Consider the following 27,459-nt stretch of genomic DNA (forward strand, 5'->3'; position numbering starts at 1 on the left):
TAAGAGTTTGTTCTAAAAGAGAAGACCCTGTCCTTGCCACGGTCCACTGGCTGTGTCCCTATATTCACCTCTCCTCTTGTTCTACTGAACCATGATGCCTGATAGAATCACACTGAAGTCCTTCTCCTTCAGTCCAGATCCTGGTATAAATGTCTGGAGTGTCTCTACCCACATTCCAGGGCTCTGTTCTTGCTCTTCACATTCATGACATGAGATGAGTTGATCATCTAAATATCCCATAATAAGAAATGGGAACTGCTGTTCTTGCGTGAGACCTAGCAATAAAAATGTAAGATCCTGGGGTGCCTGGGTGGCTCAGTCGGTTAAGCGTCCAACTTTGGCTCACGTCATGATCTCATGGTTCATGAGTTCAAGCCCCACATCAGGCTCTGTGCTGACAGCCTGGAGCCTGGAGGCTGCTTTGGATTCTTTCTCTCTCTCTCTCTCTCTCTCTCTCTCTCTCTCTCTGTCCCTCCCCTGCTTGCACTTTGTCTTGCTCTCACTCAAAAATAAATAAAAACATAAAAAAAAAAAAGTAAGATCTTAAAGGGAGGAGGACAAGGCAAAAGGTGAGGGTTCTCAAAATGTTCAGTCCTATTCCTATGGCATGACTTTATTTCAAAATAGCTAGAGTGTGGGGTGTCTGGGTATTAAGCATCTGACTTTTGATTTCAGCTTGGGTCATGATCTCATGGTTCATGAAATTGAGCCCTGCATCAGTATCTGTGCTGACAACATGGAACCCACTTGAGATTCTCTCTCCCTCCCTCTGCCCCCACCCCATTCTCTTTCTCTCTCAAAATAAACTTAAAAAAAAAGCAAATAAGTAGAATGAAGTTTCTTCTGTTCTGATTGATCCCACAAACATGTAAGGAGATCATGTCTAATAAGACAGGACGTATGTGAGATTGTGTTAACAGGAAGAGAAGAAGAGGAAAGTAATGTCCAGATAAATAAATAAAACTGAGTGTGGGACAAGAGAAGCATCAGGACTAGCGAGGAACTTAGGGAAAGCAATGCCAAGGAGAAATGGAGTTCGAGCCAAAAAGGCTTCCAGTGACACTGTGGGCAGCTAGAGAGAAAAAAAGAGGTTCAAACAGCGCCTACACAAAGTAAACTTCCCTTACTTTAACTGAACGTACACATGAATCCAGGAGGAAGACAGTCCTTGGGGAACAGTGGCCAAGTTGTAGACGATATGGCATGCTGATAGAGGAAGCGACAGACAACATTTCATGTATATTTCAATATTACTCTCAGGTGGTATAAAATTCTATTTCATAGAATTGGCACAAAGCTTCTGCTGTTCATTAAGACCCAAAGGGGACAAGACAATTGAGAGTAATATAGTGCTGTCATGGAGAGTGCAGTTCCTGAGACCCAGCTAATGAGTTTGAGTCCCAGACCCACTGCTTACCAGCCCAGACACCTGGAGACCCCTCAGTTACCTTGTTTGAAAAACAAAGTGTCTGTCTTGGGGGAGAAACTGGACCAGGGCCTTGCACAGGTGTTCACTAGCACTGTTGTTAACTACATGAACAGGATGACAACAAAAGAGAGAGGGAGCATCTGAGAGAAGGGCAAAAAGAGAGGGATGAGAGGAAAAGTAGAGACTTAAGTAGGGAACAATAAAAATCTAGCATAAAATTGAGAGAAAAATCCACGTTTGAGACAGTAATAAGTGAAAGGGCCAGGAAAAACCCTATAAGGTTTTTTAACTTTAAAATTGGTAAGGGAAAACTGATGTTGGAAAACAGACACATTGGATGTAATCCAGGGTGGAGATTTCATACGTTTCTCACACTCAGGGTTCCAAGACACCCCCCCACCACCACCATGGTCATGTCCCACAATAGTAACACGTCTCAAGTGTCACTACCTGCAGCACCCCAACCTGGCAAAAATCACAGCAGAGAATGGGCAAAGGTCTCAGCTAACAAACTCACAATCTGAAAGCTGGGGTTTAGACAGTGTGACCTCTTTCATTTACCTCTCAACGTGTGGGTTGGGGCACAATGCTACCTTAGGCTCCTACAACCCCTAGAATGAATCCATAATTGCTCCCTCATGCTCTGGAGCTTTCCTGTGGCTCCTTTAAAAAGAGTCACAGAGGGTGTCAGCTGCCTTAGGTATAGTTGAGATCAGGTACTCCTGTCAGGTTCATAGTGGAGCCACAGAAGGACAGGAAAATTAATGGGGCTGTCTGAGGACTCTAGGCATCGTAAAGCATGGAGAAGTGAGTTCATGAGTCCTGGGATCCTCTTTATCACCAAGCACCCAGTTAAGCACACATCCAGGACTCAATGTTCCCATTGTTTAATGAAGCCATAGCTCGTCAGGTGCCTTGGAATATAGCTCCCTAGATTAGGGAGGTCTGGATGTAGATTAGTCCCTGTTCCAGCTTTGAGAGCAAGCACCTGACATACAGAACAGAGCTCCTCATAGGTTCCTGCCCCCCCTTCCTCGTTTTCTGGGAGATGCGGCCCCCACAGCATGAGTGTAATATTCCTAAGTGGAGTACTAATCATACACCCTCAGGCTCCATCTTAGTTTTCCTGAAAATAGGCATTTAAGCAATCTCCTAGGGTCAAAGGTTCTAGGGAGGGAACTTCTCTCCTCTGTCCCTCAGAGAGAAGTAGTAGCCTCTCAAAAGCAGGGAGGGAATGGCAACAAAAGGAAATGGGATGAATTGCCTCCCTTATAGCAACTGATTTATATAAACCAAAGCTGTGAAAGGTAACAGTCAAAATAACCATCTGTACTATTCCACTTAAAGCCACTAAGGGACAGTTTTCTTCAATATTCACTTCTGCTTAGCCCAGCCTTTACTTCAAATCAGCTTCTCACAATGATGAAAGGTAAGAAAGAGAGAACCCTGGATCTCATTCAGCCTTGAAAAACATGGCCTTTTTCTTGCTTTTTTTCTCCAGGTTCAAGAACTCCTCAAAAATCACAAATCTTTTGGGAGGGATGGGAATATCTGTCTTTGTTCTCTCGCCTCACATGCATGCGCACACTCACACACTCACTCTCAGACTTTTTCAAGAGGAAATACACACTGCTGTGATTAGGGAATAGTGAAATATATTTCAAAACATTATTTATCCCCTAGAAATTTTTGTCATTCTGCATTTTCCCAAGGAGGCTAGCAAAAAAGTGCAACCGATTTCACAGCATGGGGATATTCTCTCACTCTCTGTGCCCCTCAGTCCCTCTTTCAATATATATATATAAACAATCTTACCAACCAATCCCAATTTTTTGGTTAATTTCCTTAATAACATTTCCTCTCAATGGATCACAAAATTTAAAAAATTACTTCCAAATATTAACAAAATTATTAAAAGCTTTCTGTATTATAGGTTACTGTGATTTAATGTGATTTCCTCTTGTTGCATGTTTTATGAACTTTTTGCAAGTAGCAAAAATATGTGTGCACAGTTGTGTTAGGAGACAGAAGGTAGACCGCTATCTCTACAGTATTCATAGACCTTTGCGGGACTAATATGAAGCCTCCTTCATTAGCAGAAATGAAACTCAGAACCTGGCAAGGTGTTCTGGAGGCAGGTCTCCAGGTGCAGAAGGTAGTTCTCCGGTTCTATTCTTTGAAGGCGTTCGGGATCACCACTGTCACCACTGAGGTGACCATGGGTGTGTGTGTTCCACATTAATATGCTTATTGAAGTTGGTCCCATTTCTTTTCAAACGGGGTGGAGATGAGGCTAGAAGTGTGATTAAAGGCTTCAGGAAAACTACACAGAAAGAGAAGCAAATAGTAACCAGAAGCAAGGTAATCTTGTGTTACACAACTCAACTTTTCTCACCTTCTTGTCGGTCTTCTCCTCCGGGAAGCTCCCTTGCCTGTTCCTGTCTGCCCCCACCACCCAGAACCGATGTTCTGTATCTCTACCTAAACTGTCCAGGTTCAGGAAGAGGAGGATTTGGGTGGGAGAGGGCAAGAGAAGCTTCCCTTCTCATCTGTGCTGTTTCCTTTCTGAGCAAGAACCCTTCTCGGCAATTACCATCAAGACTGCTTTAACCTAGGAGGTGGATCAGAATCACCTGCAGGGCTTGTTAGAACACAGACTTCTGGGCCTCCATCACAGAGATTCTTGATTCAGTAGGTCTGGGGTGTGGCTGGAGAGTTTGCCTGTCTAACAAGTTGGAAGATGCTGGTGTTGGTGCTGATTTAATGTAATTGATGTCTGAGAACCTCTAACTTAGGCCAATATTCATTAATAATATGCTTTTAGAGTATATCTCGGAAAGCACAGGGATGGAAGTTCAGGCTGTGGATCTGTTGCTGTGGCTTCTTGAAGTCTATGTTGGGGAGAAGAGAGAGGAGGGAAATGTAGGCCCTTTTGCCTATGTGGCCCCAGTGCCTTAGGAGGGGTGCAGGATGGCTTCTATGCAGCACCCTTGGAAAAGAAATTCTGCATTTCTTAAAATGTCAACATAAATTTATCGGAGAACCAGAAATTCACCAATTTGACCTGTCCTCCACCCACCCCCTCTCTGGTAACCATCAGTTTATTCTCTATACTGAAGAGTCTGTTTCTTGTTTGCCTCTCTCTCTGTCTCTTTTCTTTTCTCCCTTTTCTTGTTTGTTTTGTTTCTTAAATTCCACATATGAGTGAGATTCAAGAAACAAGTTATTTGAAAGTAGATAAAGTTCAATAGTATGAAACAGTCCAGAGTAAAAATAAATAAATAAATCAGGAAATCTCATGTGTGTTTCCTTCAAAGCAGGGCCTTCAGTAGAAACTGTATGATCTCTTAGCATTTTTTTAGAAGGCTTTTAAAACTTCATTTGTAGGTAGTAAATTGGAGAGAACAAGACATGCCACGATAAATGACATTTTGTGATTGAGAGAAGGGTATTTTTCAGGGAATATAAAAAAAATCAATCAAACAAACAAACCAAAAATGCCTGGATAGTCCACTTCCCAAATCTCACAATCTAGAGTGCAAGTAGAACATAGGGTAAGAAATGGAGCATATGGCAAACAGTAAGCAAAGGCTATGAAAATCAGTGCTTGGAATTAGTAAAACACAAATAATTCTGTTCAAAATATTAATTAAACTAGTGGCATTTAGGCAAGCTTTTAATATGCTGGAGATGTGCAGCAGACACTGATTCTAGATGACAGAACATTTGTAAGTGGTTGTGAGTAAATTTTTATTATTTGTTTAACTTTGGTGCTTGCCAGACGGGCTTTGAAAATTATTGCAGCAAACTTTGTTCTAAAAGGACCCTTTTGGGGCTCCTGAGTGGCTCAGTTGGTTAAGCATTTGACTCTTGATTTTGGCTCAGGTCATGATCTCACAGGTAATGAGATTGAGCCCCAAGTCAGGCTCTGTGCTGAAAGTGTGGGGCCTCCTTGGGATCCTCTCTCTCTCTCTCTCTCTCTCTCTTTCTCTCTCTCTCTCTCTTTCAACCTCTGCCCCTCCCCTGCTCTCTCTCTCTCTCAAAACAAATAAATAACCTTGAAAATAAAATAGGTGTGCTTGGGTGGCTCAGTCAGTTGAGCATCCGACTTTGGCTCAGGTCATGATCTCATGATGGAGAGTTCGAGCCCTGCATTGGGCTCACTGCTATCATTGTACAGCCCACTTTGGATCATCTGCCCCCCTCTCTTCCAACCCCTCCCCCACTCGCTCATGCTCTCTCTTTCTCAAAAATAAATAAATATTTGAAGCAAAAATAAATAAAATAAAATAAAATAAAATAAAGTAAAATAAAATAAAATAAAATGAGATAACCTTGTTGGCATCACATGTCTTGCCACTTTAGGCTATGCCTCCCTGAAGGACAACAGGCTGTTGTGATTCACCGTACCCTGATCTGAAGAATCTGAAAAGGCCATTAAAATTGGAAAAGTGTTTCTTTTAAGAATGACTTTTTGGTAAACTTTCTAGTGATTACAATCTTTTTTTTAATACAAATTCCCACACCCATTTCTTCGGAAAGCCCTAAGACACTGGATTTCTTTGTGATGTCCTGAGAAGGCTGTCCCTAATGATTAGATTAACACAATAAAGCTGTTCTCTGAAAATATCTTCAAATACTTTCCTGTGATTTCACACGTAAAATCAATGACTACCACGAATGGATTAGCATTATTATTTAACAGTAAATGAAATGCGCTGCCAAGCAGGCAGTAGACAGAGACTTTAAACGCAGATTACTAAGTGAGGGAAGTCAATCTGAAAGGCTTTTGTTAATTGGAATTAACATCAATGGATTCAGTTTACCAGTTATGAAATACATATTTCATCTTAGACAAAAAGAGGATAAATGGGGGCTATTATTTAGAAGAGACACTAGTAAATAATGACAAGGAGAAGTTTGAAAATTAAATAATAGAGGGGTGCCTGGGTGATTCAATCAGTTGAACATCTGACTTTGGCTCAGGCCATGATCTCATGGTTCATGAGTTTGAGCCCTGCGTTGGGCTCTGTGCTGACAGCTCAGAACCTGAAGCCTGCTTCATATTCTCCATCTCCCTTTCTCTCTGCCCCTCCCCTGCTTGTACTCTCTCTTTCTCAAAGATAAATAATAAAAAAAAAATGAAATAATAGAAAACACTCAGTGAAAGAAACCTTGGCTTGTTCTCAAACAAAAAGTTAAGTGAAAAGTTCCAGTGTGTTTGGAGGGACAATATACAATTAAAAAAAAATCCAATTCAGGGGTGCCTGGGTGGCTCAGTCAGTTAAGAGTCCAACTCTTGGTTTGGGCTCAGGTCATGATCTCATGGTTTTGGGATTTCAAGCCCTGTGTTGGGCACTGTGCTGACAGTGCAAAGCATGCTTAGGATTCTCTCTCTCTCTCTCTCTCTCTCTCTCTGGCTCTCCCCGACTCAGGCTGCTTCTGTCTGTCTCAAAAATGAAAAAAAAAAAAAAACAGTTCAATAATATGTACTAAATCTAAACATTTAGACAACTGGAAGCTTCAGAATTAAAAGAAACATTGGAGATCATTGACATATACACATTTACATGAAGCAGTAAACATTTATCTCAGCTATGGATAAATCAAGTGCACAGGAAGTTCAGCAAGGACGTCAGGGAATTGAAGGACTCAGTTAATGAGATTAAGCTTATTATCAGACACCAAATCACATTATTGTCAAACATAGGCTGGTCATTTTCTAGTGATGTTGGAAACAAGGAAAGTGGAAAATTAAATTTCCTTTCAACTTAAAGCCCATTGACAAGTCCTTGGACAGAAAGAGTAACCTTCCCCTGGGAGCGCAGCTGCCTCAATGATGACACTTTGCTAAGAGCAAAAGGGAATCTTAGCTTAACATTATCCTGACCCCAGGATTCTGTAAGTCTACTTGAACATATAAAAATTCCTTCAGAAACTTCTTTTATCTCTACCCTCCCTGTTCAAAGATACATGTTGGCAATCATACTCCAAGCTTATGGCCCCTGATATATGTCTGACGGGTCTCATGAATGAGCTTTTCCTAAACAGTAATAAATGACCCTTTCCTAACAGCAACTTGCCCCTCCAGGTCCTGGAAACCTTGCTTCTAAAATACCTTAGAGACTTAAGCTATCCCTAACCCCCTCCAAACCTGAAGGTATATAATCAGTCACCCATCACAACCCCAGTGCTGCTCTTTCTGCCTATGAGTCCTGTCCTCTGCTTCAATAAAACTACCTTTTCACACCAAAGATGTCTCAAGAATTCTTTTTTGGCTGTCAGCCCTGAACTCCAACACTCCAACAATATCATTTGGTGTTCTAATGTTGGGTTGAGCCTTCTCATTTGGACTCTGAGTCTTGGTGCAAACTTGGTGAGTGCTTTCTCTTCTCTTCCTTTACTTTCATTTCAGGGGTTTTTCAAGGACTATGGTCTCCTTGGAACACTTTCATTTGCATTGCTCAGGCTGCAGTCCTCTAGCCCTGGCTACTCTACAGAAAGGAAAAGCTGCCTGTTGGCTGGAAGTTAGTTCCATGGCTGGAATGGTAATAATATCCAGAAACTTGATGTCCTCTCTTTATTCCTGTCCTTATACAATGTTGTCTGTCTTGGGCATGGGACAGCCACCTAGGTCACCAGCATAACTGCCAATCTTAAGACTCCTGTGTGATGAGTCCTCCTGATTGGTCTAATGTGATCACCTCCACATCTCTGGTCTAGCTACTTCTGTCCAAGAGACCTCCACTGGGAGCCAGCCAAAACCAGTATCCGATTCAATTAAAACCCAAATGGGGAATGTTTCCTAAGGAGTTGGCTATAAAGACTACATGTGCTGGAATGTCACTTAGACCAAAATGGATTTCTATCTTTACTGTTTTCTGTCAATGTCCCCTACAAAATTGAGTAATTTTTCCTTGTAAAACTTTTCTAGTGTTTTCCATGTGTTAAAAAACAGCATAACCTTCACAGCAAGGCAATAGTGAGGCTTTCATGGGAAGGCTTAGACACGAACCGAATGGTATTTCACTCCATTCACCAGGCACCCACCAGGCCTAGGATGCCATGGGGAAGTTTGGGGAGACTCTAGCATCCCTCCTATGGAGCCTTTATGACAGAATGTGATCAATAGTGATTTTCATCCAAGGGACACCTTTGGTCATTTTTGACACACAGAACCTCTGCTCCTATCTTGTGTGAGGCGAGGTGCCTCCAGAAGGCCAGAACACCATCCAGGAGTTGGGGGGAGGGGATTTTTGGTAATGAACCTTCTCTTCTTCATTTCTCGAGTACTCATCCTTGGAATGTCTTTTAACCCACTGGAAACAATTCAGATTGCAAAATTAAAAAAAAGACTGATATTCTGCAACACTGCATGACCTCTGTAAGATCTATCAATGGATCTCTTCTGTAGGAAACAGGACAAATGGATGGAGGTTCTCTAGGTCCAGGCCTTCAGGGCTGTAAATCAGGACCTGGACCTAAGGGCCTCTTGCAGAACATATTTTGTCAGTAACCAGACCAGTAAACTCCCCCCCTGATATATTGGGTGATAATTATCTAAATAGGCCTCCTTCTGATAGAAGCCAGGTTGCTGGAGGAAATACAGGCCATTCCTAGCAAAAAGGATGTTGACTCTCTCACTGTTGTTCCTTCTATTAGATGTGGGGGCTTCTCCCTCATTCATTTCCTGGGTGAATGGCTATAACTGGAGCCAACTGAGGTTAGTCTCCCTTGGACAGGGACTTTAGCCAACATTGTGAAGCAGCTGCTGAGACTCCCTTTGTTTTGGGGAAATTCCCTGTTTTCTCTGGCTCAACATGGACTGCATATTTCCAATTTTGTGGAAAAAAACAAAATGGCATCTGCTCCTCTGTTCAAGCAGTGAGGTTTAGAACCAGGAACCCTCTTTCTCTGCCTTCTGGAGGCACCTCGCCTCTTTTGCCTCCCCCTCTCTCTCCTCCTCTTTCTGTACCACCTTTGGTGTGGACTATAACCAGTTACTATACCATCCTTGGTAACTGGTGCCATTGACTCTTCCTTCTACCCTTGCTGTCAAGGAGCAAAAAACACCCTCTTGGACTTACACTGTACACTTCAGATTTCCTCACAGGTGCCCCAGGTAAAACTGACATGGGAACAGATTTGATGAGGGACCATAAGGCAAGCTGAGGGCCAAGCATAAGCTAGCACAACCCCCTTCTCCCAGGTGGGATATTTGTGACATTTCTCAGGCATTCCTTGCTGCCCAAGAAAAAAGGAGAGGACAGAAAACAAAGGGTTAAACTGATAGAATCTCCATCAGTTTACAAATATTTTAGTAATATTACAAGAAAATGGCAATCTTATCAATAGCCTAATCTCCAGAAACTCTCTGTCTTAATGATAATGCTTTGCTAGAGGGAAAAACAACCTTAGCCTGACAATAGCTATGCCTCCAGTAATCTGTGAATCTTTTTTAGCATATGGAAATCCCTTTAAGAAACTTCCTTTTGACTTTACCTCCCCCAACTCCACAGTATATAACCAGTCACTCTGCACAACCCCAGTGCAGCTCTTTCTGCCCACAGGTCCTATCCCCATGCCATAATAAAATCACCTTTTTGCACCAAAGACGTTTTCAAGAATTCTATCTTGGTATTTAATCTAAATGAAACATTTATTCTACCAAGGTTTGCTGAAGGTCAAATAAGCTCATGTTATCTTTTTTGCAATTTGTCAGCAAAATGATGATTTAAAATAATGGCTAATTTTGCCTCTCAAATTTTTCATGGGTGATTGTTAAGATAGTCTTTGGTAACCTGAAACTTTAAAGTTTTGCTTGGATAATAAATTGGATTGAATTAGTTGGACCTCTAGGTATTTTCCAAATAGGATAAAGTGCTAAAGCATTGGTTACTGAACATAGGTTTGCACTTTTGACTTATTGTAAAGAAACTAAGGATATTTGGGTCTATTGGAAAACATGCTTTGTGCTTAATTGATTCACAAATTTGCCTTCCAAAGAATTCTGGTTTAACAGTTCACAATTGGTTACTACTTAGTTTTCATTGGAGATTAAGGTTTCTAAGAGCTCAAAATTCTGCTTTGGATCATTGGATCTGCTCTTGGATCATTGGTCTGCTCTTGACAAGAAAGTGTAAACAAAATTGTGCTTTCTTTGACCAGAAAAACCAGTTTCTATGGTGTGACGTTATCAGGTTTTCAATGATCTGTAATCCTATTTAGGCATGTGCTTTAAAACTTTCCAAGGTTTTAACAAACTTCCCCAAGATTTAGATTGTAAATGAAGTCTCTGACTAATTAGGCTTGTTTATTTGGTATGTTATGTTCTTGTATAAGGTCATCATTCTATTCTGATTATTAAAATGTTTTATGTCACAGAGGCTCCTGAGTGGCTCAGTCAGTTAAGTGTCTGACCTCGGCTCAGGTCATAATCTCACAGTTAATGAGTTCAAGCACCACATGGGGCTCTCCACTGTTAGCACAGAGCTCGTTTTGGATGCTCTGTCCCCCTATGTCTCTGCCCCTCCCTTGATTGCATGCAGTGTGTCTCTCTTGAAATAAATAAACCTTAAATAAATAAAATGTTAAATGTCACAGAAATAACTGAATTTCCTTGTCAACTGCATCATAATGAACTCTCTTATCTCCAATTCTGAGTTATTTGTCATTTATAGTTATTTTTATATCTTTAAGATCATAAAACTGAAATGGGTAAGAGTTTCCACAACTAACTAAAAGCTGCATTCAAACTGAGCAGGAATTGGTAACATGGAACTAAATGAACTGCAGAAGATGATTATAGTTTTGTGACTTTTGTTTGAAACATTGCTGGTTCTATAATGTTTGTTCATCCAGATTAAGGAAATTTCTCTTAGGATATCTAAGACTTATAAAAATGTGACAAAATATTGTGAACAAACTGAAGCATTTAACTTTTCTCTCTACCTGAATGCTCTGAAATTCAAAAAGTCTCAGTGAGTATTCTTCTTCCATGGCAATCACAGTTATTTGCATAAGTTAATAATAACCAGTTCTCTTTGCAACAGGACACCACTGGAAACACGGACTATGTTACCAAGGTTTTGACTGTAATGTCATAGTTGAGAGAGACATGCATAGACCCAGATATGACCAGACAGCTTTAAGGAATTGAGGTTGGCTTTATGAAATGGAGCCATAAAATCCCATTGTTGGCCTGATATGTTGCTTACCCAGTAGCCATGCCAAGTGAGTAAAGAATGTCACTTCCTGGCAGGTCTGGATATCATGGGGACCTTGTGAAGAGGAATTTGCCCAAATCTACAGGTACTGCAGACATGTCTGGTGGCAAGTACTTGGCTTGGTTTCTGGCCTAGAGAAGCAACTAAAAGTTAAATCTAGATTCCTTATGAAAAATTCCAGCAAAGCAGATTTTAGAAGATCTATATGGCCAATCAGTGTTCTTGCTGAGCTTATGTAAATAATTAGGCCAAGTTTGCTAAAACTGGACTTATTTTACAAATGAATTAGTCTTGATTTGACTACCACTGGAAATAATGGTGCTTATAGAGAGAAAAATTATGGTTCAATAACACACCTTTGCCGATGTTAAATTCTAGTTCTGATTATCTTTGAGTGTTTCTTGTTTGCCTAAGCTAGACAACTTGAGGTCAACTTCAGAGAAATTGCTACAAAGGCTCATATATAGACAATCTTCATGCTTGTTATTCTGTGGGGATACTAACAGGACCTATGGACATATGATTATTTGAACAGCTGGAAAATGAGATGTATTCTCCAACAATTGTATAATTCAACTATCACCTTAACCAATTCTATGTGGCTGGAATGATAAATTTGTTCCTTAAAAGCCAGAGCATACCCTACTCCATCGGGTTAACTATGGACTTGTGGAGATAATGGGTGACCCCACTTTCCTTATAACTGGATGGGATGATGCCTTGGGGATGCCCTTGTCTCTATAGATAAGTGATTTGCTAGTGATTCCTTGTAATTAGGATATTGTTAGCGTCAGGCCTCGAAAATGAGGTCTTCTTGATGGTTTTATCTCTTAGCCATATTTGTCCCACGAACTACTTCTATTGATGTACAATTGCAAATATAGGCCTTAGCCAAGTGTATAACAGCCCCCCCCCCCCCCCCCGTAGAAGAAGCTTCAAAAATTTCTATGGGACAGTCCCTGACAATAATGAGTTCACATCTGTTCCAAAGTGTCTTAGAGACTAAAGGCCACCAATGGATGATAGGAGGCCGACTTATTAAATAGCAAGCTATGCCTATATATATGCCTGAATTAAAAATTAAACTGTCAAACTTTAAATCCAGCTACCCTTGTGTCTGGGGCTGACCATCATTACTCCATGTTAGAACATAACTGCTCAGAGATTACTGATCTTGTTTATTCTAGGCAATCAAACTAAAAAGATTCCCCTATTAAAAATGCAGATGACAGTTGGTTTTCTGATGGCAATAGTTTAGGCGAAAGGGGATTAGAAATTCTGGGTATGCCAAAGTCAGTCTAACTCAGACAGTTGAGGCCAAAGCCCTCCCAGAAAATATATCTCCCACAAAAGCAGACTTAATAACACCCACTCGTGCTTTACAGTTGTCAAAGGACCTCAAAATTAATATCTGTACTGACTCTAAATATGCCTTTCCAGTCCTACATGCCCAGGAGGTAATTTGGAAGAAAAGGGGATTATAATCAAGCCTGAACACTCCAATCAAATATGGGTCCAAAATTATCACTCTTCTTGTGGCTGTACACCAAATTAAGGAGGTAGCTATAATTCACCTCAAAGGACATCAAAAGAATATGACCTTAGAATATAAAGGAAACAATATTTTATAGACTGTGCAGCCCAGAAGACAGCACAAAATAGCAAATATTAAGTCTTATACCAGTTTTAACTCCAATAAAGTCCATAACTCCAGTCTATTCAGACCAAGAAATTCACATAGTGCAGGGATGAGGATATTAAAAAATGAACAGGACTGACTTGTTAATAATGAGGGGAAAATCTTTATGCCCAAAAAATAACCAATGGAAGGTAATAGAGGATTTATACCAGTTCACTTATTTGAGCCAAAAGGCCACTGAGGTGACAAAAACCTTGCTAAGAAAAATTGACCCTAGATTTGATCTCCCTTGGTCCCTACAGAATGACAATGGACCATCTTTTTATTGTAAACATAACTCAGCAAATAGATAGGGCCTTAAAAATTAATGACTATTTGCATTCAGCCTGGCATCCACAATCCCCGTGGAAAGGAGGCCCTCCAAAACCAATGGCCTTCAATATCCTGACTGCAGTGAAGGAGGCCCAGAATTAATTGACTGGCTCCTAAGGGGATCCAATGGCTATGCAGCTCTTACTTGTGGCCATAGTTCCCCCTGGCTGGATAGGCTGCTGTCCTCTGGGTTTTGCCTGGATGCACAGACGCATTATTAAAACCATTATCAGCCAGCCAACCTTCCACACTTAAAACAACAATGGACATGTTCTGTGTTTCGTTGGCATGACCACCTAGTATCTATCTTTGTTCCCTCTTTGGGATTAGAGGTTGTTGTTTGGCACAGGAAGCTCTTCATTCGTACACAGTCAAAGGCCTAGATGACACTCAAAATAACATCTCCCTAATAAACACTAAGTAACACAAATGCACAAAGCAGTTTTACAAAATGGAATGGCATTAGATGCTTTAGCTTCAGCATAAGGTGGAACTTGCCCTCATAAACACAGAATGCTGTGTGTACATTCCAGACAACCACAGAAATAATTCTGGGTTTCTATCCAACATGAATACTCAAATCAGAGCTCTAAACCACCCCTCTCTTTCCTTTATTGATTTGTTAAACTCCTGGACTGGAAGAGGATTTTTGTCAACTATCAAAGGACTTGTATCTGGGCTTTTCTTTTTCTTATTCTAATTATGTTTTGCTGTTTTCTCCTATGTCTCTCCCTTGGTGCTGAGACTCCTTCACTGCCATAACTTCAAACTGACAGAGAATGCTTTCTACTCGGGAAGATACATACATTCAGTCTCCCTGGGATTCAACTGCTTCTGCCTTTCATAACTCTTACATGTATAAGCCCCCACTGACAAATGTTGACCCATAATTAGGGACATCTCTATGCTCCTCATCACCAGGAAGAAGTTACATAAAAAGAGACCTTCCACCCTCAGCAACCTTGAAGATTTAAGGGTCAAAATTGTGCAGGGGAGAATGATGTGTGAAACAAAGGCAAATGAAAAATTAAATTTCCTTACAACTTACAGCTCATTGACAAGTCCTTGAGAGTGAGCTTCCTTTGGGACCTCAGCTGCCTGGACAATGACACTTTGCTCAGGGCAAAAGGCAATCTTAGCTTAACATTATCCCAACTGCTGCAATCTTGGAAGTCTACTTTAACATGTAAAAATTCCTTTGGAAACTTCATTTATCTCTCCCCATCACCACCCACCCCCCAAGATATATATGTTGGCAATCATACGCCAAGCTTATGGTCCCCTGATATACATCTCACAGGTCTCATGACTGACTTTTTATTAAAAAGCAATAAATTTCTTACTTGACACATCCCCAAGGGCAAGGGAATTAAAAGCAAAAATGAACTATTGGGACCTCATGAAGATAAAAAGCAAAGGAAACAATCAACAAAACTAAAAGACAACCAACGGAATGGGAAAAGATATTTGCAAATGACATATAGGACAAAGGGCTAGTATCCAAAATCTATAAAGAGCTTACCAAACTCCACACCCAAAAAACAAATAATCCAGTGAAGAAATGGGCAGAAAACATGAATAGATACTTCTCTAAAGAAGACATCCAGATGGCCAACAGGCACATGAAAAGATGCTCAGCGTCGCTCCTCATCAGGGAAACACAAATCAAAACCACACTCAGATACCACCTCACACCAGTCAGAGCGGCCAAAATGAACAAATCAGGAGACTATAGATGCTGGAGAGGATGTGGAGAAACGGGAACCCTCTTGCACTGTTGGTGGGAATGCAAACTGGTGCAGCCACTCTGGAAAGCAGTGTGGAGGTTCCTCAAAAAATTAAAAATAGATCTACCCTACGACCCAGCAATAGCACTGCTAGGAATTTACCCAAGGGATACAGGAGTGCTGATGCATAGGGGCACTTGTACCCCAATGTTTATAGCAGCACGTTCAATAATACCCAAATTATGGAAAGAGCCTTAATGTCCATCAACTGACGAATGGATAAAGAAATTGTGGTTTATATACACAATGGGATACTATGTGGCAATGATAAAAATGAAATACGGCCTTTTGTAGCAACGTGGATGGAACTGGAGAGTGTTATGCTAAATGAAATAAATAAGTCATACAGAGAAAGACAGATACCATATGTTTTCACTCTTATGTGGATCCTGAGAAACTTAACAGAAGTCCACGGGGGAGGGGAAGGAAAAAAAAAAAAAGAGGTTAGAGAGGGAGAGAGCCAAAACATAAGCGACTCTTAAAAACTGAGAATAAACTGAGGGTTGATGGGGGGTGGGAGGGAGGGGAGGGTGGGTGATGGGTATTGAGGAGGGCACCTTTTGGGATGAGCACTGGGTGTTGTATAGAAACCAGTTTGACAATAAATTTCATATTAAAAAAAAGCAATAAATGACTTCTTCCTTTTTTTTAAAAAAAAAGTTTATTTCTTTATTTTGAGCAAGCGAGAGAGAGCGAGGGAGAAGCAGAGAAAGGAGAGAGAAAGAATCCCAAGCAGGCTCCGCACTGTCAGTACAGAGCCCGTGAAGTGCTGATGGGGGGCTCAAACTCATGAAAACTGAGATCATGAGCCAAAATCAAGAGTCAGATGCTTCATCAACTGAGCCACCCAGGTGTCCCATAAATGCCCCATAAATGACCTTTTTTAACAGCTAGCCCCTCAAGGTCATGGAAACCTTGCTTCCAAAATACCTTGAAGACTTACGCTATCCCTAACCCCCTCCCTACCTGAAAATGTATAATCAATCACCTGTCACAACCTCAGTACAGCTCTTTCTGCCCACAGGTCCTGTCTCCGTACTTTAATAAAACCATCTTTTTGCACCGAAGATGTCTCAAGAAATCTTTCTTAGCCATTGGCTCTGAACCCCAACACTCCAAAACACACCACTAGGACCTAAAGAAAATAAAAAATAATGCAACGTGTTGTCACAATAAAAATATTAGGGAGAGAGTCATGGTTAAAAGGAAATATTTTTAATCTGAGAAGCATACTCTTTATATGAATATAAGCAATGCCATTGTAAATGGGGGAATTCCTGGAAGCATTCTCTTTAAAATGAGACAAAAGGACAAAGATAGTCACTATCACTGCTTCCACCCAATATTGGATGGAAGTCTTAGCCCACACAATTTATAAACGTATTGGTGGGAGGAGTGAAGAACACAAAAGTATAGGACTGGCAGGAAGACAATAAAACTGTTCATACAATGAGATCTTTAGGAGAAGATTGTATTAACAAAAACAAGCTATATACCAACAAACCAATGGAAAAAATGGGAAATGGGTAGGAAAATGCATTCAATATTTTTTGAAACCTAAAAACCCTCAATTTCTGCTCCTTGCTTACTTCATTCCACGTTTATTGCTTGCTCCCACTGGATTTAGTAACTTGAATTTATCACTAGTCTTCCCACTTTAGCATCTCCACCCACTACACCCTAATTCTCTTTGGAGTCTGCCTTCCAAGGCCACTTCCTCACCCTAGTCTTAGATTGTCCTTCATTATCCATTCCCTTAGTCCTTCCCCCTGTTTTCTTCTTCATAGCCATAACCCAAATTGTAACTACAATTCCTGTAGCTATCTGTTCTGTGCCTCCTTCCCTGACGATAGCCTTCAGCGGGTGGGAATGAAGTCTGTCTCAATCCTGGCTACCCCTCTGTACCCAGAACAAACTGTTAATAAGGAAATAAGCAATGAAGTAATCCAAGAATGCCCTCAGATGTATTATTTGCAGCATTGAAAATATATTTACACATTGAAAGACCAGACATCTCAAATCATAGTGACAATAATCCCAGGTCAAAATATTGTCCTCTCATAGATTGGAATTGAAATTAATCATCTATAACATCAGGGAATCCTAGAGAAACCTTAAGCCTATGGCATTTAATTTTCATTCTTAGCTTTCCATTTATGCATGACTTCCACTTATTGCCTGTTGCCTCCAGTTACTGGATGGTTAAAAGTGTTATTATTAATCCTCCAGCCACGGATTTTTCAAATCAGAACTATCAACATTGGCAATGGGATCATTCATTCTGGTGGGGCTGTCCTTTGTCTTTTAGGATGTTTGAAGAATCTGTGACACTTCTACCCACTAATGCTAGTAGTGACCTCCAGCTGTGACAACCAAAAATATTTCCAGACATCAACAAATGTACCCTGAAAGAAAAACTCCCCCTCCCCCGCTGGAAATACTGTACTAGGAACTATATACATATACACATATGGATACATACTATATATATATATATATATATATATATATATATACATACATACATATATTACGTTGGATAAGATCTTTAAAATTGTTTAGATATTCTAACTGGTGTTTAAAATCTAGAACATATAAGGGGGAGTAACATAAAAGAGAGTCTATAGAAAACTTGATTTGGAAAATATAAGCATACCAGTGAATAGGTAATATTTTGAACAAATTAGCTATAGTCTAGTACCCATTTTCTAGGAAAAGATACTTTTGTTGCTATATACAGAATTACATATCAGTATTTAACGATAGGATGCCAGAGAGAAATAATAGCCTCTACAGTTTGTTCTTACTATCATTTGAAGAATGATGTTAGTACAAATTTATTGAGAAAGGGTGTCAGATTACTCTGAACCTTCATGAGGCAATGTTCCCTTCCCTCCATATAAGGAGCATCCCTAGACTACCCTAGCTCTCCAAAACTGTACAGATCTTCCAAGCACAAGGCTACAAAAATCACACGATTTTTCTTGATTATTTTTGATTCTTGCAGGCTGCATTCTTTCTGTGACTGTGATTTTTGTTTTTCATAGGATTAGACTAATGCGGTGTTATGCATGATTACCAGATGCCTTTGGCAGTGGACTTAGGTCAGGGGAAAGACTCATAAAGGAAGAGTTCCAAGTGCCATGATAAATGCTGAGTGAAGGAGTGATCTTTTTCTTTCTAATATGATTGGATTGAAGGAAATCATAGTACTGTTACTGTTACATTGTTACCTTTCCATATTCAAAGTACATGCCCCTCCTCTCCCAGATTTCCCTAGATTTTCTGCTCATATTTTGTTTCTCACTAATATTTCCTTTCAGATTTTCTCAAGTAAGGAGATGTTGAATTTAAGCTCCCTCCCCACCTTAACAAAAGAGCTTGCTCATAGGTTTCAGAGCCCCTAACAGCTCAAAAGGTTTAGAAGTCTCAAAGACCAATATGTATTTGGTGACTGAAAGTTAAATCTTATAAAATCATAGACCTCAAAGACATAGATATTTTTAAAATTCTATTCAAACGGGCAATAAAACATCAAAGAGATATGAGGAAATTTGACCAAAACACACCTCTATCAGGAGTTGAGCTGAGAGCAGAAATGTTTTCTGATGTAGAAGCAGCCACTTTCTCTTATAAACACCAATGCTACCTACCCCTCTCTCTGGGAGATATGAAAATTATTGAACCTAATGAGTCAGATTCCAGAGCATAAAAGTTGAAGTCCTTTAACAGACACACCATGTCATTGCCAATTTGGAAACAGAAGCAGGATGTTGTCACATTTTCTTCAACTCAAAAAAGAATAATACATAGGTATGCTTGATAAAATTTGACACATAAAATTAGCTGCCTGGATGACTCAGTTGGTTAAGCATACGATTTGAGCTCAGGGGAGTTCAAGTCCTGCATCAGGCTCTGTGCTGACAGTGCAGAGCCTGCTTGGGATTCTCTCACTCTCTGTCTCTCTCCCTGCCCCAACCCACCTTGTGCATGATCTTTCTCTCTCTCTCAAAATACATAAATAAACTTTAAAAATTTTTTGGTACTTGGAGGGGCCAACATGGTGGAAAAGCATGGAAGTTTTTTTGCTTCTCTTGTCTGTGAAATACAGCCAGATCAACACTAAACCATCTTGCACACTTAGAAAACTGATTTGAGGATTAACACAACAATCTGCACAACCTGAACCACAGAACTTGGCAGGTATGCAGTGTGGAGAGGTGAACTAGGGGAGAGAGAGGCACGGAGGGCAAGGAGCTGTTTTTGCTTGTGGAGAGAGGATGGAGATGGAGTGGTGGGGGGAAGGGGGAGTATGGGAAAGCATCCCCCACCCTGCCCAGAAGCAGCTGGAGAGAAAGTACAGAAGGGACTGAACAAAAAAAGAGAGAAAGTAAAAAGGAGAAAGGAGAGGGTCTAAATTCAATTAAGACTCTATAAACAGGGGGAGCGCAGAGTCTGCAACTCCACAGCTAGATACCTGGTGGTGCTCTGGTGGAAAGAGCGAATACCCAAGAGCAGAGAGCAAGGTCCAAGGGGTCCTTGGGCCACACAGGAAGAGGCAGTTCCCCTGCTGGGAGGACATTTGGTAGAGGCTGTGTGGCCACCTCACAGGCAAAGGTCCCAGTGGACCCTGGAAAACAACCACATTCACTATGGTGAAGCCTGGTGCCAGACGTGTGTGGTGATTTTCTATAATCCCTGAAATGCTGCTGCTGCAATATCTTGTGAACATTTTCTGGGGTGGGCTGGCAACCAGTTGCAGTCTCTGGGCATCGGCAACAGCACAGTCCCGTGAATGTTCCTGGGTGCAGCCAGCACCTGGCCATTGCTCGGTGAGACCCTCCCCCAGAGGGACAGAACAGGTCAAAGCCACAGTCCCTCAGAAGTGAAGGGTTGGGAAACAGCCCCATCTGAGATAAAACTCAGGAGGGAGGTGCCACCTGCAACCTGACGGCTTGGTCATGGACAGTGTAAAAGCAGGGAGTGAACAGAAGCTGGAGACAAAGGAGGGGTGCACAATTACTGGTCAGAGAGAACAGAATTCTGATACTAGAGACTGGGTAAGCTAGGTGATGCCATTTTCACAACCCCCCAACCCCCGCACATGTGTATACACACCTACAAGTGCCACAACAATCCACCCCAGTAAGCTAACAGCACCATCTAGTGGAGAATGGAGCTGTTACACTGAGCCCCACACAACTGGGCCAAACTCGTTCTTCAGGAACACCATAAGTCTCTCTGCCTGCTTAGTTTATGGACTAGAAAGTGCGTCATAGTTTGACTTCTAGGGGAAACTGATATAATTTCAATCATATTTCAGTCTGTTTGCTGGTCCATCTATTCAATTTTTTTCTTTTTCTTTTTCTTTCCTTATTCTTGAATACAGAAAGATAAAATATTCATTTTTATTTTCAATTTTTATTAAATATGTTTCTTTAATTTTTTTCTACTATATGTTTTGTAAAATTCTCAAATTCTATTTTACTTCCATCATTTTATTTTATTCTATTTCATTGTATTTATTTTTTCAAATTTTCAAACATTTTCCTTTTTTTCTTTTTTCTTTTTTTCTTTTTTTATATTTACCTTTTTTTCTCTAATCTATCAAGCTCTTTTCAACAAGCAGACCAAAACACACTAGGAACTAGTATCATTTACTTGTTTTTTGTGTGTTGTTTTTTATTTCTTAGTTTTAATTTTTTTACCTTATTAATTCCTTTTCTTCCTTCAAAATGATGAAATTAAGGAAATGATGAAATGAGGCAATTAACCCCAAAAGAAAGAACAGGAAAAAATGACAGCCAGGGACTTAAAGCAAGATGTCTGAACCAGAATTTAGAATCACAATAATAAGAATACTAGTTGGGGTTGAAAATAGATTAGAATCCTTTTCTGCAGCGATAAAAGAAGTAAAATATAGTCCGGATGAAATAAAAAATAATTATATATATATATATATCTAATTATATATATATTTATAATTATTTATATATATAAATTATATATTATATATATAAATTATATATATTATATATAAATTATATATAATATATAAATTATATATATAATATATATATTATATATTATATATAAATTATATATAAATTATAGATATGTAATTTCATATATATATAATTAGCTAGATATATCAGCTATAACTGAACTACAATCTCAAATGGATGCCACAGTGGCAAGGATGGATGAGGCAGAGCTGTGAATCAGCAATATAGAGGACAAACCTATGGAGAAATATGAAGCTGAAAAAAAGAGGGAGACTAAGGTAAAAGAGCATAATTTAAGAATTGGAGAAATCAGTGACTCATTAAAAAGAAACAACATCAGAATCATAGACATCCCAGAAGAAGAAGAGAGAGAAAAAGGGGCAGAAAGGTTATGTGAGCAAATCATAGCAGAAAACTTTCCTAACCTGGGGAAAGACGGACATCAAAATCCATGAAGTACAGAGAACTCTCATCAGATTCAACAAAAACTGACCACCAACAAGACATATCATAGTCAAATTCACAAAATACTGTGGCAAGGAAAGAATCATGAAAGCAGTAAAGGAAAAAAAGTCCTTAACTTACAAGGGAAGACAGATCAGGTTCACAGCAGACCTATCCACAGAAACGTGGCAGGCCAGAATTCTAAGAGTGGCAGGATATATTCACTGTGGTATATTGGAAAAATATGCATCCAAGAATTCTTTATCCAGCAAGGCTATCATTTAAAATAGAAGGAGAGAGAAAACTTCCCAGACAAACAAAAAACTAAAGGACTTTGTGACCACTAAACGAGCCCTGCAAGAAATTTTAAGGGGGACTCTTTGAGGGGGGAAAAGATGAAAAAAAAAAAAAAAGACCAAAAGCAACAAAGACTATAAAGGACAGAGAACACCACCAGAAACTCATCTCTGTAGGCAACATAATGGCAATAAATTCATATCTTTCAGTACTCACTCTAAACATCAATGGACTATATGCTCCAATCAAAAGACATAGGGTAACAAAATGGATAAGAAAACAAGATCCATCTATATGCTGTTTGCAAGACACCCACTTTAGACCTAAAGACACCTTCAGATTGAAATTAAGGGGATGGAGACCCATCTATCATGCTAATGGTCAACAAAAGAAATCAGAGTAGCCATACTTATATTAGACAATCTAGACTTTAAAATAAAGACTGTAGCAAGAGATTAAGAAGGGCATTATATCATAATTAAGGGGTCTATCCACCAAGAAGACCTAACAATTGTAAACATTTATGCTCCAAATGTGAAAGCACTCAAATATATAAATCAATTAATTACAAACATACAGAAATTCACTGATGATAACACCATAATAGTAGGGGACTTCAACACCCCACTTACAACAATGGACAGATCATCTAAACAGAAAATCAATAAGGGAACAATGGCTTTGAATGACACACTGGACCAGACAGACTTAACAGATATATTCAGAACATTTCACCCTAAAGCAGCAGAATACACATTCTTCTCCAGTGCACATGGAATGTTCTCCACAATAGATCACAGACTGGGACAAAAATCAGCTCTCAACAAGTAAAAAAGATCAAGATCACACCGTGCATATTTTCAGACCACAATGCTATAGAACTCAAAATCAACCACAAGAAAAAATGTGGAAAGATAAAAAATACTTGGAGGCTAAAGACCATCCTACTAAAGAATGAATGGGCTAACCAAGAAGTTAAAGAGGATATTAAAAAGTACATGGAAGGCAAGGAAAATGATATCACCCACCACAGCCCAAAACCTCTGGGACGCAGCAAAGGTGGTTATAAGAGGGAAGTATATAGCAATCCAAGCCTTTCTAAAGAAGAAAGGTCTCAGATACAAAACCTATCCTTACACTTTAAAGAGCTGGAAAAAGGACAACAAATAAAACCCAAAACCAGCAGATGACAGGAAATAATAAAGATTAGAGCAGAAGTAAATGCTATCGAAACCAAAATAACAGTAGAACAGATCAATGAAACCAGAAGCTGATTCTTTCAAAGAATTAACAAAATTGATAAACCCCTAGCCAGTTTGATAAAAAAGAAAAAGGAAAGGACCCAAATAAATAAAATCAAGAATGAGAGCGGACAGAGATCACAATGAACACAGCAGAAATACCAACAATAATAAGAAAATATTATGAGCAATTATATGCCAATAAAATGGGCAATATGGAAGAAATGGAAAAATTCCTAGAAACATATAAACTATCACAAATGAAACAGGAAGAAATAGAAAATTTGAACAGACCCATAACCAGTAAGGAAATTGAATTAATAATCAAAAATCTCCCCAAAAAGGAGTCCAGGACCAGATGGCTTTCTAGGAGAATTCTACCAAACTTTTAAAGAAGAGTTAACATCTATTCTCTTGAAGCTGTTCCAAAAAATAGAAATGGAAGGAAAACTTCCAAACTCTTTCTATGAAGCCAGAATTACCTTGACTCCAAAACCAGACAAAGACCCCACTAAAAAGGAGTACTATAGACCAATTTCTCTGATGAACACGGATGCAAAAATCCTCAACAAGATCCTAGCCAACCGGATTCAATAATACATTTTAAAAAATTATTCACCACGACCAAGTGGGATTTATACCTGGGATGCAGGGTTGGGTTCAATATCCGCAAAACAATCAATGTGATACAGTACATCAATAAAAGAAAGTACAAGAACCACATGATTCTTTCAATAGATGCAGAGAAAGCATTTGACAAAACACAGTATCCTTTCTTGATAAAAACCCTCAAGAAAATAGGGATAGAAGGATCATACCTCGAGTTCATAAAAGCCATGTATGAAAGACCCAACTCTAATATCATCCTCAATGGGGAAAAACTGAGAGCTTTCCCCCTAATGTCCGGAATGCGAAAAGGATGTCCACTGTCACCACTATTATTCAACATAGTATTGGAAGTCTTAGACTCAGCAATCAGACAACACAAATAAATGAAAGGCATCCAAATCGGCCAGGAGGAGGTCAAACTTTCACTCCTCACAGATGACATGATGCTCTACACAGAAAACCCAAACGATTCCACCAAAAAACTTCTAGAACTGATCCATGAATTCAACAAAGTCACAGGATATAAAATCAATGCACAGAAATCAATGCAATAATGAAGCAACAGAAAGAGAAATCAAGGAATCAATCCCATTTACAGTTGCACCAATACCCATAAAATACCTAGGAATAAATCTAACCAAAGAGTTGAAAAATCTATACACTGAAAACTATAGAAAGCTTATGAAAGAAGTTGAGGAAGACACCAAAAAATGAAAAAACATTCTATGCTCCTGGATAGGAAGAACAAATATTGTTAAAATGTAAGTACTACCCAAAGGAATCTACATATTCAATGCAATCCCTATCAAAATAACACCAGCATTCTTCACAGAGCTAGAACAAACAATCCTAAAATTTGTATGGAACCAGAAAAGACTGCGAATAGCCAAAGCAATCTTGAAAAAGAAAACCAAAGCAGGAGGCATCACAATCCCAAACTTCAAGCTGTATTACAAAGCTGTAATCATCAAGACAGTATGGTACTGGCACAAGAACAGACACTCAGATCAACGGAACAGAATAGAGAAACCAGAAATGGACCCACAAATGTGTGGCCAACTAATCTTTAACAAAGCAGAAAAGAATATCCAACGGAATACTTCTACAAGACTTTTTCTATGGGAAGGAACTGAATAAGAGCATTAACCCTGATGAGGCTGTCACTTATGGTGCAGCTGTCCAGGCAGCCATCCTTTCTGGAGACAAATCTGAAAATGTTCAAGATTTGCTGCTGTTGGATGTCACTCCCCTTTCTCTTGGCATTGAAACTGCTGGTGGAGTCATGACTGTTCTCATCAAGTGCAATACTACCATTCCTACCAAACAGACCTAGACTTTAACTACCTATTTTGACAACCAGCCTGGTGTGCTCATTCAGGTTTATGAAGGTGAGCGAGCCATGACCAAGGGTAACAACCTACTTGGGAAGTTTGAACTCACAGGCATACCTCCTGTCCCCCATGGCATTCCTTAGATTGAGGTCACCTTTGATATTGATGCTAATGGCATTCTCAATGCCTCTGCTGTGGATAAGAGTACAGGAAAAGAGAACAAGATCACCATCACAAATGACAAAGGTCACTTGAGCAAGGAAGACATTGAGCGCATGGTCCAGGAAGCTGAGAAGTACAAAGCTAAAGATGAGAAGCCGTGAGACAAGGTGTCCTCCAATAATTCACTTGAATCTTACGCATTCAACATGAAAGCAACTGTTGAAGATGAAAAGCTTCAGGGTAAAATCAATGATGAGGACAAGCAGAAGATTCTGGACAAGAGTAATGAAATCATCAACTGGCTGGATAAGAACCAGACTGTAGAAAAAGAATTTGAACATCAGCAGAAAGAGCTGGAGAAGTTCTGCAATCCCATCATTATGAAGCTGTACCAGAGTGCAGGAGGCATGCCTGGAGGAATGCCTGGAGGTTTCCCTGGTGGTGGAGCTCCCCCCTCTGGTGGTGCCTCCTCTGGGCCCACTATTGAAGAGGTTGATTAAGCCAACCTGAGAATAGGTCTAGCATTGTTCCACACAAAACATTTGAAGGACGCAAATTTGTAACAAATTCTATGGCAGTGAAGTTGAGCTGATATAGTTAATAAACTGGGCATTCTTGATACTCGAATATGGAATATGTGCACAAGAAAAGGAAATACAACATTGCACTTTATAAGCACTGTATTTTTAAGTGGAAAATGCAATGTCTTAAAATTGTATTTAAAATTGGAAATAAAGAAGAATATCCAACAGAATAAAGACAAGTGGTGCTGGGAAAACTGGACAGCAACAGGCAGAAGAATCAACCTGGACCACTTTCTTACTGCATACACAAAAATAAACTCAAAATGGATGAAAGACCTCAATGTAAGACAGGCAGCCATCAAAATCCTCAAGGAGAAAGCAGGCAAAAACCTCTTTGACATTGGCTGCAGCAATTTCTTACTCAATATGTCTCCAGAGGCCAGGGAAACAAAAGCAAAAATGAACTATTGGGACCTCATCAAAATAAAAAGCTTCTGCACGGCGAAGGAAACAATCAGCAAATCTAAAAGGCAACTGACAGAATGGGAGAAGATATTTGCAAACGACATATCAGATAAAGGGTTAGTATCCAAAATCTATAAAGAACTTACCAAACTCAACACCCAAAAGACAAATAATCCAGTGAAGAAATGGGCAAAAGACATGAATAGACACTTCTCCAAAGCAGACATCCAGATGGCCAACCGACACATGAAAAAATGCTCCACATCACTCATCATCAGGGAAATACAAATTGAAACCACAATGAGATACCACCTCACAGCTGTCAGAATGGCTAATACTAAGAACTCAGGCAACAACAGATGCTGGCGGGGATGCAGAAAAAGAGGATCTCTTTTGCACTGCTGGTGGGAATGCAAACTGGTGCAGCCACTCTGGAAAACAGTATGGAGGTTCCTCAAAAAGTTGAAAATAGAACTACTCTGTGACCCAGCAATTGTACTACTAGGTATTTACCCAAGGGATACAGGTGTGCTGTTTCAAAGGGGCACATGCACCCCAATGTTTATAGCAGCACTATCAACAATAACAAAAGTATGGAAAGAGCCCATATGTCCATCGATGGATAATGGATAAAGAAGATATGGTATATGTATACAATGGAGTATTACTTGGCAATAAAAAAGAATGAAATCTTGCAATTTGCAACTATGTGGAATTAACTAGAGGGTGTTATGCTAAGCGAAATTAGTCAGAAAAAGACAAATATCATATGACTTCACTGATATGAGGACTTTAAGAGACAAAACAGATGAACACAAGGGAAGGGAAGCAAAAATAATATAAAAACAGGGAGGGGGACAAAACATAAGAGACTCTTAAATACAGAGAACAGAGGGTTGCTGGAGCGGATGTGGGAGGGGGGATGGGC

At 39.7% G+C, this 27,459-nt stretch overlaps 1 pseudogene; it reads left to right on the top strand.

Moving 5' to 3' along the window:
• Positions 1–3,506: 3,506 nt before the first annotated feature.
• Positions 3,507–26,271, top strand: LOC122484226 (annotated as a pseudogene).
• The last annotated feature ends 1,188 nt before the right edge of the window (positions 26,272–27,459 follow it).

The sequence above is a fragment of the Prionailurus bengalensis genome, chromosome D1 (genome assembly GCF_016509475.1).
Source record: "Prionailurus bengalensis isolate Pbe53 chromosome D1, Fcat_Pben_1.1_paternal_pri, whole genome shotgun sequence".
NCBI lineage: Eukaryota > Metazoa > Chordata > Mammalia > Carnivora > Felidae > Prionailurus > Prionailurus bengalensis.